The 17687-nt window shown below is 40.6% G+C and overlaps 1 protein-coding gene across 1 annotated transcript in view; it reads left to right on the top strand.

Moving 5' to 3' along the window:
* Positions 1-17687, top strand: part of DACT1 (dishevelled binding antagonist of beta catenin 1) — a 143890-nt gene that overhangs the window by 103960 nt on the left and 22243 nt on the right. The window contains exon 7 of the mRNA XM_063644566.1: positions 9481-9869. The gene's annotated coding sequence lies outside the window, so the exon portion shown is untranslated. The remainder of the gene's footprint in view (positions 1-9480; positions 9870-17687) is intronic.

The raw sequence follows: 17687 nt of genomic DNA, 5'->3' as shown, positions 1-17687 counted from the left end.
ACAGCGTTAATTTCCTGGGTACCATTGTTCTTCCTCAGAAAACCCAGATGATACAAACAAAATGACAAAATTTTTTTTTCACTGTTGCTGAGAAGGAATTTGATTTGTAACAAGAAGTATACCTCACTTATAGGTGACATTTTTATTTTTGTTTTTCCTGTTATACAAGTAATTTTATAGAAACCTGAAAAATTTTGAAAAGTATAAAGAAAAAAATACAAAAATGCTCCTCTCACCATTCAGTGATGTACCAATATAATGGAAACTCATTATTTTCTTGAGTCTTTTTTTTCCCTACAAATGTAAATATATTTAAGCGTTGAAATTATAAATATTTGTGTTCTTTTTCACCTGACATAGCATAAACATTTTACTATGGTTTATACATTTATACATTTACAGAATATAATCTGCTATAATATACCCATTCTTTCCCTTGTTGTTGGACTTTGATATTTTATCTATTTCCTACGTGACATGCAGAAAAATTTTAATTTTACTTGATTGAAATCTTACATAATATCTTGGTTTAAAAAATCACTATTTGGCCAGGTGCGGTGGCTCACATCTGTAATCCCAGCACTTTGGGAGGCCAAGGGGGGCGGATCACTTGAGGTCAAGAGTTCAAGACTAGCCTGGCCAACATGGTGAAACCCCGTCTTCACTAAAAATACGAAAATTAGCTGCGCATGGTGGTGCACGCCTGTAATCCCAACTACTCAGGAGGCTGAGGCAGGAGAATCACTTGAACCCGGGAGGTGGAGGTTGCAGTGAGCTGAGATGGTGATATTACACTCCAGCCTGGGGGACAAGAATGAAATTCCGTCTCAAAAAATAAATCACAATTTGACATGCATAGTAAAATAATCAGCTATAAGGAGGAGCTGAAATTTAACAAAAGTTATTTCATGACCCTTTGTCTTGTATTCAGAAGCTCTTCACTGAAGTAGAGTTGTGCTGTGTGTCTTGAATAAAGCAACAAACAGTTGTGTGCAAGTAACTTTTTTTTTTCTGGTCATGGACTGTTTGAGTTATTAGACAAAACAATGGTGGACAATGGACGTCAAGAGAAAAGCCCACTCTTGCACTCCAAATCATGATACATTCTCCCTCAAATTCAGGAAAAGCCATCTGGTGATATTTATTCTTCTAGTGGCATTTGATTCTTTAATAAATGAGCTTTTTCCATCAAAATATTTCAATAAGAAATGTTACCTGGAGTGCTGATGACACTGAGAGACTTGTATTTATTTATTTTTAGATTTCTATTATGAAAAAATTCAATTGATACAAAGTAAACGGAATAGTATAATGACACTTATGTACCCTTCATCCAACTTCAACTATTATCAATAGCCTGCCATTCTCACTTCATCCATACTTTTACCCACTACTCACACCTTCTACTTGATACACCTATGTAACTCTTATCCCAATCATGATATAAAACATTTCCATCTCTCCCGAAAATTCCTTCATGTCCCTTCCCATGTAATTCTTCTGCCCATCCCCCGTCCCAAGAGGCAACCACCATTCCCATATATCTCACCTTAGATTTGTCTTGCCTATGTCTTAATGTCGTGTAAATGGAATGATATAGTATATAACCTTTTGTGTCCAGCTTTTTTCACTAGCATTATGTCTGTGAGATTCATCTGTGTGGTTGTGTGTATTGGTAGATTGTTCATTTTTATTGCCAAGTAGTAGGCTATTATAAAAATAGATCATATTGTGTTTACTCACTCAACTAACTGGTATTTGGATTATTCCCAGTTTGGGGCCATGAGCGTTCTTGTATAAGCCTCTGTATGAAGACATGTTTTCAAATTCTCCTCCTAAATATGTAGGAGGAGAGTTTCTGGGTCAAAGGGTAGATATATTTTAAGTTTATAAGAAACTCCCAATGTTTTTTCCATTTCTGCCAACCAAACATGAGAGTTCTGGTTGTTCTTCATCGTAGCTAACATTTGCTGTTGTCAGTCTTTTTAATTTTAGCTATTCTACTGGGTGTATAGTGGGTATCTTGTTGTAGTCTTGTTTTGCACTTCTGTGATGACTAACAATGTCAAACATTTTTTAATGTGGTTATTGTCCACTTGACATTTTTTGTGAGGTGTCTGCTCAAGAGACACTTATTTTTCAGGATCTGCTGAAGTAACCTTATGTCCTAGGCACTGTTTCTTTGGTTATGCCGGTGCACAGGGTAAGAAGTGCATTTCTCATTGTAGGGTGCATAGGAAGGTTCTGCAGGTCACAGATTGCCTCTGTGCTTTATTATAGATTTCTCCTCTATTTGTGGCTCTTCTTTCAACTCTCTGGTGTGGTTCATTTCCTACTACTTGCTTTCTGGACTTCTGCCTTGGCTGGGATTGTGATTCCTTTTGCCTTTGCTCTGTCTGCTTAGGGCAAGGTTTACTGGGAAGAAGCCATTACCAAGCTCCTTTTGCTTTGTGGTTTTAATGCATAATGTGTCAGCATCTCCAAAGCTCCACTGAGAACTTAGGATCCCTTTCTAACCCAGAGTCATGAGAACTAAAAATATCTCAAATAACTCTATTTTGAAACATTGGAATTGAGTCAAGAAGTAATATATTTTGGGACTGCCGAGCGACACCAACATTATTCATAGGAACTTAAGAGCATTTGGAGAAAGGCTATGATTTATATCTAAATCACTGTGCTTATGTGATAAGCTAAATGAGGTTCCTCAAACTCTATGGTAAAAGACAAGAATGTTTTAAAATTTCCAATAAATTATGGACCAATAGTTTTAGAAATAAAAATGTTGCAGCAATGTTGACTTGCTAGAAAGGTTTCTATACATACACTTTCTCTTCCTCCACAGAGACAGCTAATAGTTTGTAGACTGGCACCAGCCTGTGGGTCACTCTTTGAGCAACCTTGATTCAGAGCACTGAATCTGGAGCCAGACTGCCTGTGTTTGAATCCTGGCTCCGTCATTGGTGGCTGGGTGGTCCTTTTTTTTCCCCCTCATCATTCAATTTGAAAGCTGGGTGGTGTTAAGGGAGCTTTTTGCTTCGGTATTCTCATTTGTAAAATGGAGATAATGATGATAATAACAACGCCTGCTGCACAGAATTGTGGTGAAGATTAAATGAGTTCATATATGGAAAGCGCTTACAAGAGTGCCTGGCATATGGTAAGTGCATGCTAAGCTTAGCTGCTATTACCATTGCCATATCCTAAATCCCAGGACACTTGCAGTTATAGCTATCAGAAATCCAGTTCAAGTTACTTAAACAAAAGGAATTTATTGGATAGTTGTAACCAGGTGCTCATATGATGCTACCTAAATCTGAGACTCCTTTTTTCTTCTATATTGGCTCTATTCTCACACGGTCTTTCCCTGTAGGTGTTGAGGTGGCTGGCAGTGCTCCAGCTTACATCTTACCAGTTCACAACCCAGTGGAATGAGAGTCTCATCTCTTACCTTCCCAAAGTTGTGGTTGTTACTTTCATTGGCTTGGCTGGTTCTTGTCATGAGCCCACCAAAACCATAACAACTAAAAATTCAGAAGAGGTTTTCCTCTGAAGAAAAGTGCAGTGCTGTTACCAGAACAAGAGAGAATGATTGTTTCTTTCAAATGACTGGGGAAACAGGTTAGAATCTACTGGCTTTTTGGAATAAATAATGGTTTTGATCAATGATGGAGCTCTTAGGAAAAGATATCCCAGAAGAAGAGAATACCATTTCTTTCCTGGGAGAAACATCTGGCCTATGTGGTAGAAGGATGTGGGGGACAACCTAATGAAAACCATGATTTGGACCTTTTAAAATGTGGTCTTCTTATCAGCAGGATATGGTGCTTTGGAAACTGTCTTAATCTGTCTTGGGTATAGCAGAATTCCCAAGACTGGGGTAACTTAGAAAGAACAGAAATTTATATTCTCACTATTCTGGAAGCTGGAACATCCAAGATCAAGTTGCCAGCATCTGGTGAGGGCTTTCTTGCTGTGTCCTCTGGAGAGGAGGAATGCCATATCCTCACATGGCAGAAGGAGAAGAGAGAGAGAGAGAGAGCGAGCACAATAGAGACCTCTCTCCCTTCATCAAGCCCTTTATAACAGCATTAATCTAAACATGTCCCATTGGGCTTCACCTCCCAACACTGTTGCCTTGTAGATTAAGTTTCCAGTTTCTGACACATGAATTTCTGAGGGACACATTCAAGCTTAGCAGGTATATTTTTAAAAAATGACTTAATAAAATTAGCCAACATGAACCAGAAGAGCGTAACCTCTTACCAGTAAGAAACTTAAGTAGATTAAATGTGGAAAATCTGAGTCCAGTGGCCATAGATGGGACACCTGCAATGTGAGGGAAAAAAAGGCATGGATGTTTTGATCAAATCAGATGAGAAGGTGAGTGGGTGCCCCTTCCATTGCATCATTTGTTGGGACATTCTGTGCTGAGAACTCTATAGGTTCTTTCAATGATGTGATGGAGGAAATGGTCGGGGTTATGAATGTTCTTCTCATTTGTGCCCTTAATGCTTGCCAGGTTGTGAGAGGTTGGGAAGAAATTAGTTGATGTAGGATGTGGAAACTTAGTTTATTTCTCTGCAGGCAGATGGCTAGGTCATGGAAACTTGTTGGAAAGATGGGACCTTTTGAGCTGCTTTCTTAGATCAAAGGCTTTTTGGAGTTTAAGGGGCTCTCAGAAACCCAATTTATTGGATCCCAGAGACTCACTGGACTGTACTTCCTTACTGAGGAGTGAAGACATCTGAACACATTCATTTTGAAACTGCAGAGAAAAAAAACCCCAAGCCTAAGTGATATGGTTAAAGGAGTATAGGTATTCACATTCACACCACAGGTAACTGGATACTTCACTAATTTTTAGTGGCTGAGCTGCTCTGAACTCCCCAGAATCACAAGATTTGAAGAACTGTGTGGGTATTTAATAGAGGCAAAGCCGCTTTTGCAGATCAATTTTGCAAATTTTGATCCATGTGAATCCTACTTTAAATTTTTGTAGCTGTCTATTGGAGTTCTATTATAACCTCAGAATGATCAAGTATTCATTTTTAAGATACCTTACTTTAAAGAAGAAGTGCTTAATTGAATTCCAATTCTGTTCATTAAGATGAAAAGTATCTTCAGAGTTTTGGAGATGAGTGTGTGAATTTCAAATAATCTAGAAACACGGCCAAACTTTAGGAAATGTTTGCATCAATCTGGCTTTGTGGTACAAACTGGCAGTTATGAATTTGAATGTTCACTGCTACAATAGCATTAGAAACATGATACTGGGCCAGGCATTTGGCTCATGCCTGTAATCCCAGCACTTTGGTAGGCTGAGGCGGGAGGATTGTGTGAGCCCAGGAATTTGAGACCAGTGTGGACAACATGGTAAACCCCTATCTCTACAAAAAATACAAAAAAAAAAAATTAGCTGGGGATGGTGGCATGCACCTGTAGTCCCAGCTACTTGGGAGGCTGAGGTGGGAGAATCATCTGAGCCTGAGAGTTCGAGGCTGTGCTGAGCTGTGATAGCACCAGTGCACTCCAGCCCGAGAGAAAGAGTGAGACCCTGTCTCAAGCAAAACAAAACAAAACAAAAAACTGAAAACAAAAACAAAAACCAAAATAACCCTGGTATTGAAATTGAGCTAGGCTCACACTGAAAATGTTGAGTGATTTTTAAGCATGATTTCAGAACCCGTGCAAATCAAAGTGTGATCCAGAGAATCAGTATCATAGGCATAATTCAGCTTGTCAGAAATGTAGAATCTCAGGCCACCCTCTCTTCCTCCAGACCTACAGATTCAGAATTTGCATTTTAACAAGAGTTCCAAGTAATTCCAGTGCACATGAAAGTTGAGAAATGGTAGTGTATGCTTTTTTTCCCTGTCACCCTCAGACACTAGAGATGATGATGAAAGCTAGATTTTTCTGTCCTACCTGAGACTTTCATTCTGAGTTCTTCATAATCTCCAGGGGATTCCGCTGAATGGTCTGATTTTACTATTCAACAGAATCTCTAGTTAGTCTCTTAAATGGGGATTCTTATTCTTCTATTAAAACCATTAATGATTAGTCCAATATCCCTGTGTGCTTTTTTTTTATCTAGGTAATATTGATAGAGCTGATTTTATCTTACCGCCAAGATTCACGGTTTCAAATAGTTAACAAGTAATATTTTACTAGTGTTATCAACAGAAACTCATGTGACTCCCCTCTTTCCTACACACACACACACACACACACACACACACACATTCATGGATTTCTGACACAATAGTCACCAATAGAAAAAAATTGGGCTGTTTTGGCCACCATGAAACTTCTTTGATCATAGCTATTTAGATACATGTATTATCTTTGCTCCTAGATTCTATGGGAGATAAACACATTTTATTAAGTTACCAATTACTATAGATAACCTGAGAAACAAATTATTAAAGATCTTGTAGAGCACAAGTTCTGGAGACTCAAAGCTGGAAGGGAAGAAATTGCATTTCATGTGTGTGTGTCGGGAACAACTTTGCTGAGATTTGAGATTTGTGTGGAAAAACAGGGAACCGAGCTGGCTACTGGGAAGGACATTTCAGACAGGGGAACCATGAGTAGAAACTCAGAAGAGGATAAGCACGGTGACTGTTCCTGGAATAAGAAGCACTCTAGTTTGGCGTCTGTACTTATTTACTTAGTTTATATAAACTAAGTACCTATGAGGTTTAAGGCTTAGAAAGTAAGTTAGGCTATAGTTTGGAGAGTAAGATGAGGAGAGGAGTCTGGACTTCATTATTTGGGCAATTAGAAACTAGAAGTTTTAGGGAGCAACATGACCATATCTCTGTCTTTGGAGGATTTATCTGGCAAAAGGACTTTGGAGGGATGGGAGGTGGGGATAAATGGAAGAAGAAAGACATGGGGAGATTATAGAGGCAGTGGCAATGGGACTGGAAAAGAGGGAACAGATGGGAGGTCCACCAAGGATTTGAACTATTATGGTGGTAGTAGGAATAAAAAGAAGAGGGAGACAGTGCAAATTGTAACAGAGATTCAATCTATAGAACTTGATGATCTCTTGGGTCCTTAGGGCTAAGGATTTTGAGGTGATACCTCTCACCTTCCCATTCATCCAAATTATCTCTGGATGAATGAGAAAATAGTGATACCATTAAAAGAAACTGTAAAATTTTGGCTGGGTACGGTGACTCACACCTGTAGTCTCAGCACTTTGGGAGACAGAGGTGGGAGGATCACTTGAGCCCAGGTGTTTGAGACCAGCCTGGGCAACACAGCAAGACCCCGTCTCTACTACAACTTAAAAAAATTAGGTGGGGTGGTGCATGCCTGTGGTCCCAGCTACTCAGGAGGTTGTGGCGGGAGGATTGCTTGAGCCTGGGAGTTCAAGGCTGCAGTGAACTATGACTGCACTACTGTACTCCAGCCTGGGTGACAAAGTGAGACCCTGTCTCTTAAAAAAAAAGTCAAATCAGGGAAAGACTTTTATAGTTTGAGGTAACATCATTACTTAGAAAATGATGGGTGGAAATGTTTAGTTGCCAGATAAAAATGTGAGTCTGGAGTCAAGAAGTTATGTACCCAAAATACAATAACCGAAGCCACAGCAGGGGAGGAACTCATCTAAGGAGGAAGTGTTAGGAAATAGAAATGGAACAATGATGAAAGTTAGGGGCCATCTACATTTAGGGGTAAATGGAGGAGAAAGAATCTTCAAGGTAATCAGAGAGAGACCAGAAAGGTGGGAAGAGAAATGGGCACTACTATTTTCTGTCTTTTTTTTTTTTTTTTTTTTTGAGACAGAGTCTTGCTGTTTCACCCGGGCTGGAGTGAAGTGGTGTGGTCTTGGCTCACCGCAACCTCCCCCACCTCGGGTTCAAGCGATTCTCCTACCTCAGGCTCCTGAGTAGCTGGGACTACAGGTATGTGCCACCACACCCAACTAATTTTGTATTTTTACTAGAGACGGGGTTTCGCTATGTTGGCCAGGCTGCTCTCGAACTCCTGACCTCAGTTGATCCACCCACCTCGACCTCTCAAAGTGCTGGGATTACAGGTGTGAGACACCACACCCGGCCGGCACTACTATTTTCAAAAGTCAGACAGAACCTTTCCAGATGAAGCAGGTAAGCAATGGTGTTAAACGGTATAGCAAAACTGAGGAGAAGCATGAGGAAAGGCTGTCAGAGAGAAAAGGCAGGTAAGTGGCTCCCAATGACCATGAAGGGAAACAGTTTCAGGAGAGCGGTAGGAACTGATGCCGGGACACAAAGCTTCACGCAGTAACTGAGTACAGTTATGTGCCGCTTAAGGACGTTTTGGTCAATGACTGCATGTATGACAGTGGTCCCTTAAATTATGATGGAGCTGAAAAATTCCTATCCTCTAGTAATGAAGCCAACATAATGTCACAGCACCATGCATTTCTCATGTGTATGTAGTGATGCTATGTAAACAAACCTACTAGCTGCCCATCATAAAAATTATAGCACATACAATTGTGTACACTACATAATATTGATAATGAATGTGTTTCTGGCTTATGTATTTACTGTAGCACAGTTGTTGTCATTATTTGAGAGTGTACTCCTTCTACTTATGCGGAAAAAAAGGGTTTTTGTAGGACAGCCTCAGGCAGGTTCTTTAGGTGGTATTTCAGAAGAAGGCATTGTTATCATAGGAGATGACAGCTCTGCATGTTATTGCCCCTGAAGACCTTCCAGTAGGACAAGATGTGGAGGTGGAAGACAGTGATATTGATGATCTTGCCCCTGTGTAGGCCTAGGCTAATGTGTACGTGTTTGTCTTAATTTTTAACAAAAAAGTTTAAAAAGTTTAAAAAGTAAAAGAAAATAAAAAATTAAAAAATAGAAAAAAGCTTATAGAATAAGGACATAAAGAAAAAAATTTGTTTGTACAGCTGTACAGTGTGTTTGTGTTTTAAGCTAAGTGTTATTACAAAACAGAAAGTTAAAAAATTAAAAAGTGTATAAAGTAAAAATGTTATAGTAAGCAAAGATTAACTTATTATTGAAGAAAGAAAGTGTTTGTTTATAAACTGAGTGTAGCCTAAGTGTGCAGTGTTTATAAAATCTACAGTGGTGTACGGTCATGTTCTAGGCCTTCATGTTCACTCACCACTCACTCACTCACTCACCCAGAGCAACTTCCCCTCCTGCAGTTCCATTCCTGGTACGTGCCCTAGACAGATGTACCATTAAAAAAACTTTTCTATTGTATTTTAAATGTACCTTTTCTATATTTAGATACATAATTACTTATCATTGCATTACAATTGCCTACAGTATTCAGTACAGTAACATGCTGTACTGGTTTGTAGCCTGGGATCAATAGACTCTACCATATAGACTTAGTGTGTAGTAGGCCATACCATTTAAGCTTGTGTGGGTACATGCTATGATTTTTGCATAATGACAAATTTGCCTAGCAATGCATTTCTCAGAATGTATCCCCATCATTCAGCCATGCAAGACTGCACTTCGGTTGTGAAGGCTAGAAGCAAAGACTGCTCTTTCAAGAAACTGGTGGTGAAAGAAAGCAGAAAGAACAGACAGAAGAAGGAAACTGAAGGAAAGAAGAAATAAAGACCACTAAACTGATCTAAGTTATTATTATTAATTTTAATTAGATGACTACAGTTTATTTTAAGACTGAGACAATGGACCCAAATGTGGGAGAAAAACTGATGTCATCATTTTTTGGGGTAATTCATGAGACATACGTCCCTGGAGGCCAGGAGGAATGGGAGAGGATGTAATCAAACACAAGGCTGAGCTGCTTTTCCTTCAGAGATGGACTGGTTTCAGCATCTGCCACTCCCTGCCCTCCAGATGTCCAAGCCAGTAAAAGAGGTAAGAAGTGCATCAGATAAAAGTGATGCAGAGGGTTCCACTACATACCACAGTCAATCTATGCTGTGTTCCTGAGATTCTTTTTCTCTGTTTACATCCAAAGCCATGAGTAGCATAAAAAACAGTGTCATTCTCTTCTGAGTTGCATATGCTTTAACAAAAAAAAAAAAAAAAAAGAAAAGCTTTATCCAAGGCAGAAGTTCTGCTTAGATTCTAGTGGGCTCCTCCATTTCTCTCCAGTGTTTTGTCAGCTTGTGTTATAATAGAAACCTGAGCTTGCAGTGGGAAGAGTGGGTTGAATTGAGGGTAATAGCGACCTTGAAAGTGGTCATGAGCATTTAATGAGAAGATACATAGAATATGTGAGACATGCACTTATGCTAGTGGGTCCTCAATAACTGCTTTTTGAGAGGAGATTCAGTAAATTTCAAGATGGCAGAGTCTGTGTCTTATCCCCTGGGTTTGTGTCCTGGGGTGAGGGGGCTGACATCTTCCTTAATATATCTGTCTTGAAGACTTACCCCTATTGCGTTAGTCTCTTACTAGATTGCTTTCACCTTCAACAACTGTTGCCTTCTGTTTCCCTTCCCTGAATAGGTGTTATTCTCTCTCTGTGCTTTCATTGTTCACAGGCTACACATTCTGCAACTGTCACCAATTACATGCTGAGATGTCCGTGGTGAACCTGTTGACCTTTCAAGGGGTGTTTTAATTTTAGGAGAGGATGGTGGGAAGAAGGCAGCGCTCAACACCGTGGATCAACAGTATAGTTCCAAACACAGGCCAAACCTGCAAATGTGATCCACGGATGTGCATCCTTGGCATCCCCTGGTAGCTTGCAAGAAATGCAGATTCTCAGGTCCTACCCAGAACCCTTTGAATTGGAATCTGTATTCTAGCAAGATCCCTAGGTGATTTATATGCACATTAAAGTTTGAAAAGCACTGTTGTAGGGAAATAACTATTTCATAAGGTGGTTTTGAGGATTTAATGGGAATACATGTACAGAACACCTAATGCATGTAGATGTGTAATAGAGTGCTTAATAAATACTCTTGGCAAATCCCAAGAGAGAAGAAAGAGCCCTCTGTCTCCAGGGCCAATGATGTATAAAGCAGATAAAGAGAAAGGACAAACAACGCAGCACTCTTTAGAGTACTGAAAAAGGAGGTGTGTGTATGTGTTTTGTTTTGTTTTGCCAGAGGAAAGGAAAATAATAAAGGCAGAGGAAGGAATGAAAAAACTGGCAAGTAAGAGCGAGAAAATATGGAATGGAAAAACAGAGTACTTAGGAATGAAATACCTTGAGGTGGTGAAAGAAGAAATAAACAAGGGGTAAAGAGCTCTTAAAATGTACAGTGCCGAAAATTTGGATGAGGGGAAAACTATATTTCTCCAGATTGGCAGGGAGGTGTGAGTGTGTGATGTGTAAAGAGAGACAGCCAAACTCAAGTGATTTAGCATAAGGCTGGCTTAAAAAGTTTAATAGTCCTCGTGTAACATGGTAAGCTTGTATTTTGAATTTTCACTCAAGGACATCTTTGTTCAGAAGAGCAGCGTGGTTTGGTTTTGTGCCCGGGTGACTGGAAGGAGTGGGAGGCAGGTGGCCAAAATGGGGACTGTGGGGTTGTGTCGAGGTGTCAGTAAACAGGCAGGAGAAGTGCTGGCCCTCAACACCAGATTCTTTTTGGGGGTCCAGATGACTGGGTGAGTTTACTGTTAATCACATCCACACAAATGGGTGGGAACAAAATCACAGCCCCCATTCTACATCATGTGGATGGGATGGTTGCCAGCATGTGGGCCGTGTTAGGGACACGGTGGCTTTTTCTAGGAAGTGAGGGAAGGTCTCAGCATTAGAGGAGGGTGGAAGGAGACATTCTAGCTCCCTTCTATCCCACCTCAGCCAATGCCAATGAAGCATTTCAAAGCAGGATGGGGAAGAGGGGGAGTCTGGCAATACAGGGATGAGAGAGAGAGACAGAGAGACAGAGAGACATAGAGTGAGAGTGAGAGCTCAGTAAGCTTCCTTAACTTTCGTGAATCTCTACTTTTCATCTGCAAAATGGGCCCTGCCTCTCTAAGATGTCATGAGGTAAATTAGTGTCAGTTCTTTAGAAAACGTTCTAAGACAAATCTTAGCCTTAGACAAAGATGGGAACTTAGAAATCTTGTAGAAGCAAATCCCTTCCTTTCACAGGCAAGGAACTGAGACTGGGGCAGCCAAGAGTCTTGCAGATCTTGCTTAGGGACACAGAGTTCTTAATGACAGATCTCCAAGTGGAACCCAATTCCCAACCTAAAGCTTAAAACACTGGGAAGCCCATTTTACCATTTTCTGTGTTAAATTCAGGAGATGAAGGGACTTGCACTTTAATTTCTGGATCGTTGACTTTGTTAACCTTCACTGCTAGGGCAAAGATCTATGCTTAACGATAAGTGTTTTAACAGTTGATGATTCTGAGTCTGACTTTTTATTTTGCTGAAAGGAATAGCCTTTACGTTCTACCCAAATTTTAACTTTTGGCGTGGCTCATTTTTATTACCTTTGTAATTGCAGTGAATTCAGCATGCTTCACTGTTGTGGAATTTGTTGGTGTCTTGGAAAGATCACAGATAGGCTTTGACATTACACAAACCTGGCTCAAATCCTGCCTCTGCCACTTATTTGCACTTTAACAACTCTGGACAAGTTCCTTAATTGTTCGGAGCCAGTTTTCTTTATAATAGGTTCTACCTATTATGTTATGGAGTTATATTAATTTTGAAGTTGTTTGATAGTATTAGAAATAATGTTTAAAAGTGCTTAGAATTAGAAAAGTGTCTGGAATATAATCAGAGTTCAATAAATGATAGCTATCCACATCAACAAATACTCATTAAGCACCCAACTGAACAAAGTATGATGGTTGATTGGGAGCTCAGTCTCACACAAATAAAATATTTGCCACATGTCTTCACTGATCTGCCATAGTGTCTACATTGGAGGTAGCAAAAGTAGTAATTTAATAGTCTATTATCTGACCCCATCCCAAAACTGAAGTTGAACCCCTGACTGCAGATAATTGTTGAAATACTCAAATAATATTTCCTGCAATGCCTTAGCCACCCTTCTTTCCCACATTCTTTTTTTAAAGGCCTTTGTGAGGTTTATTTAAATGTCTGAGATGAGAATGAAGCATATATTTCTATGTTTATTCAGTACATTTCCCACATATACGGTAGGTGCTGAATTCACACACGTGACCCTAGAATCTTTTTTGGGTTCATCAATTTGTGTAATATCAAAAGTGGCAATTCAACAGAATTTTAACCTATCAATGGGCCAAACACATATACGACACTTTTAGTCGAATAACAACCATTGTCTCTCAGTTCATCACTTCTCCTATATTTTGCTTTGTGATGCTGGGTATGAGGCTCTGAAATTTACATTTCTCCTTTACCAGCTGGCTCTGCATTAGACTCTGTGATACAGATGCTGGAGGAAGACTGTAAGGCATGAGGGAAAAGGAGGGGCTTGTTCCTGTTGCATTTTTTATTCTCGCCAGTGTTGCCACAAAAATGGTCCTTTAATCCATGCACCTACAAATGGTACCAGTAGCATTTAGTTACCATTTTCAGATTTTTCCCACACTCTGAGATATATTAGCACACATGGCAGGCACCTGTACTCAGAGGTCTGATCTAAGCTCCTCAGGGTCCCTCTTCCAATCTCTTAGGGTATCAGCATAAGCTGGGCAATATTACCTTCTCAGTGGCACCTTTCCCCACTAATATATGTACTACTAATACATAGGTTTAGTTTTACATAGTACATACTATGTACTATCACCAATATAAATTGTAGAATACACTAATATAAGCAGGGCCTGTCTTGGGGTTGGGGGGCTAGGGGAGGGTTAGCATTAGGAGAAATACCTAATGTAGATGACAGGTTGATGGGTGCAGCAAACCACCATGGCACATGTATACCTATGTAACAAACCTGCACGTTATGCACATGTATCCCAGAACTTAAAGTATAGTAATAATAGTAATAATAATAATAATAGTAATTTCAAAAAAAGACATTGGCAGACTATAAAGGCACAAGAGGAACACTGGAGCACCACAAGCGTGAAGGTCTGAATGTTTCTCCCCACCATTCCCCCTCCCTGCCAAAATTCATGTTGAAATCCTAACCCCTGAGGTGAGAGTATTTGGAGATGAAGACTTTGCAAGGTGATTAGGTACTGAGGGCAAAGCCTTCATGAACGATGTTAGTGCCCTTATAAAAGAGACCTCAGAGAGATTCCTTGAGCCTTCTGCCATGTGAGGAGACAGGCATCTGTGAAGATGTGGTCCCTCACCAGACACTGAATCTGCCAGTGCCTTGTCAGCCTTCATAGCTGTGAGAAATAAGTATCTGTTGTTTATAAGCTATCCACTCTATGCTATTTTGTTATAGTAGCCCAAATAAATCCCACATTCTTTCAGATTGTCTTGGTTGCTTGCTTGCTTGCCATGTGGCCGGCTCTCACACCAGCCTGGGACTGCTCTCCCATCAGGAAGTTTTCCTTCCGTGGAGGTCTCCTGTTTGTCCTGATGTAGGTAGGCTGGCAGTAAAGTCTAGGAGATAGGGTAAATCTACAGAAACAGCTGCTTTTACAAAGAAAAAGGGCAAAGGTGGTCTGCTTGCCTGCTTTTTATTTTTTAAAGAAAGGACAATTCACTTTTACTATTTTGCACAAAATGGGTAGTTTGGGCTTCATTCACATTGTAAGTGGTAAAGGGGCTATTCATGTGGGGCAACTGGGAAATGACTTTTTGTGACCACGATAGGAAGAGACATGCTAATGTGATATTGAGCAGGGTCTGGATTTCCGTTTTGGCCTGTGGTTGGTCTCTCTGTCCAGGGGGACACACAAATGCAGCTCTAGAGTACTGCTGAACAGTGGCATTAATATTCAGTGGCAAACCTTGATCTGTTGATCTTAGAATACTGGTGTGAAGAGGGATATAGAATAAATAATTAGAATGTAATCTAATATTAGCAGCTATGGCCTGGCTTCCTGTGAGCTGGATTTAGGGATGCTTCGATTCTTAATACCATCAACAAGCAATTGAAATATACACATACATCAGAAGCCGGGTCACAGCTGGTATGCCATTGGGGTATTTTCAGGAGAGGAAATAAAAGATTTAGACAGGGCAGAAATAAATAAGCCACATTTCCCCTTGTCTGTGTTGTGCCAGACTGAGAGACTGTATATTTGTGAAAGAATCCACTTCACTGTATATTTCTTAGTGTCTTAACATGCACAGAGGAAATACTGTCCATCCCTTTAACAAGTTTTATATCACTGCCTTCACAACTTAGGATGAAATGCCCGTTGACCCCCCAAGGCTGAATAAACGCCCTACTAACTCCAGGAGGTTAATGTATCAAGAGAGATTCTCATCTGCTAATCTCAAGGCCAACAGAACCAATTTGGAGTTACTTTACCCATCCTCAAAAGCTTGATTTTAACAGACTGTTGAGAAATAGGTGTTTAAATTTCAGCAGCAATTCCATTTATACCCTACCTGACATTTAGGGCTTAAGGGAATAGAAGGAATTGCTTATGGGAGACATCAAGCAAAAAAAAAACAAAAAAACAAAAAAAGAGATCCTGATTTTCTCCACACTCAGAACAGTGTGAGGGGAGTGAATCTCAGGGTTTTGTTTTATTTGCACAACATCAGGCAGTCAGCACATGTGTGAAATAGAGAACGCAGGCCGGGTTGTGACTAGCACCCAGGGTGACTGATTTATGTTTAAATGGAGCAATAAAAACTGCGGTAATCATAAGGCAAGTCAGCAAGGATCCCCCAAAAAAGTTAGTTCTCAGACATCCTGTCTCAGAAGAAACAATCTGTCCTGCAGTGATTTTCTGTTCAGACGACTGTATTGATTGTACCGATCTGCTTGCTCTATTTCAGTAAAACTTGTTGATCCATCACTCAGGCAGGTTGCTGTTAGCCTGGATTCGTTTGTTCTTTTCCAGCCACATTCCACTGTCGCTTGCTTAGGGAGCTTTTGGAGAGCACGCTCGGTGGGTGGTGAATCCTCAGAACTGCAAGCCAGCAATCTCTTACTTTCAGAAGGTTGGAGATACCCTCAAATTATTTTCTCTTCAACCATCAGATTTTTGGGAAGATAAGCCTGAGGACAGCTCTTCCTTGTGTCATCCTGAGCTGATTTTAGCACCCTTGAGGCGTTGCATGCGGGCGAGGTATGACAAAACAAACCCGAGTAGAGCTCTCTGGGGTCTTGTTTCCCAGATGCTGCTTTGGGATATGCCATCCAAACACAGGACTCTATTTATGGGTCTGTAGCCTAGTGATCGCTCATGTTCAAAGGACAAAGGACTGAAGTGGTTCTTTTCCTGGCAAGGGATAATGATTTGTGCACTGACAGAACAAATAAAAATGGCCCCTGGTGTAAAGTCTATTGTCTCTCTGTCAAGACAACCCAAACGCCTCCCTGCCCTTTTCTCCTTTGAGTAGGGCTATTGGTTTTGGCTAAGCAAAGATGAGGTTTCTTTATGGTAGATGAGCTGGGTGTCCCATGGGGAGAAAAGGGGTTTTGCTGGGTAAGGCAAGAGTATAAGGAACCATGGATGTGTGGAAAGAATGCTAAGATGGAGAGGACAGAGCTGGTGGGCAGGCCTGCCTTCCTTATCTCATCCCCAAAGCGGGTGAAGGGATGGCCACACAGCAGAGCCTGGCTTATCCAAAGGCATCCAAGGCTTTGTTACGACTCTCAACCTGGCTCAACTGTGCCATTGCCTCACCTTCACGGCTGGGACATTGCTGCCTTAATAAGTCCTCACCAATGGGCTTAGGCAAGGCCCAGGCATTGTTAAGATAGCTCACCCAGAAGTGCTAAATCTGGCCAGTTCCTGGGGGTGCTTTTCTGTTCTAGTAAAGCCCCACGTTTGGGAATCACCATTTTGTTGGAAATCTCTGTCTTCTTTTTGCAGTTATGTCATATGATAGTCATCTTGTATAGTTAGGGACCATCTAGCATTCACCTCATCACCTGGAAGAGGGGAAATGGGTGATAGCCAGAGGTGCAGACTCTTGTGGGTTTTTATAACAACGTATCAATCCAATATAGGACTTGACCTCGGGGGCCACTGTGCCTGTGAATGGAGCCCTTGGAAGAGAATCAGAAAGATTGATAAGAACTTCTTCTGTCTCAAGGCTAGCTGGGAGAGAACACAGTCTGAATCGCTCCATTTGGCTCTAAGTGAAGCTTCCTCCAAGAAGTGGCTTGAAATATATTTTATGCATGATAAATGACAAGGGCTTATATAGTTCCCACAGAGGTTATTGTGTCATCTGAGTTTGCAGATGGAATTCCAGGAGGTAGTTGTTACTGCATTGTCATGGCTTTTGTCCAAGAACTCCACAGCCCCAGCAGCTCTCTATGTTCACAGCATCTTGATGAGAAAGTATCGCATAGGAATGGCCTTATTCTGCAGAAAAAAAAAAAGATGGAGACAGGAGTTCTTAGGACTAGGTAGCCTGGATTCGTGCCTATTTCTTGTTAATTGCAGACTTTTGGAAAGTTCACTTTCTTGACAAGGCCTTTTTGCTCCAAAATAGTATTACTCCTGGTCACATGGATTGCTAATGATGCTCATGTTGTTCACACAGGGATTGAGATATCTGAGGTTTCTGAACAGAAAGTGGGCTCCTAAATGGCAGAGACTAATTATATTAGTATTTCCCCCTCATTATAGAAGGGGAATTTCTATAGAGTGCAAGAATTTCTATTTGGGGCACTAA

The sequence above is a fragment of the Symphalangus syndactylus genome, chromosome 8 (assembly GCF_028878055.3).
Source record: "Symphalangus syndactylus isolate Jambi chromosome 8, NHGRI_mSymSyn1-v2.1_pri, whole genome shotgun sequence".
Classification (NCBI taxonomy): Eukaryota; Metazoa; Chordata; class Mammalia; order Primates; family Hylobatidae; genus Symphalangus; species Symphalangus syndactylus.
The sequence above is the reverse complement of the archived record's forward strand: the minus strand, read 5'-3'. Positions and strand labels throughout refer to the sequence as shown.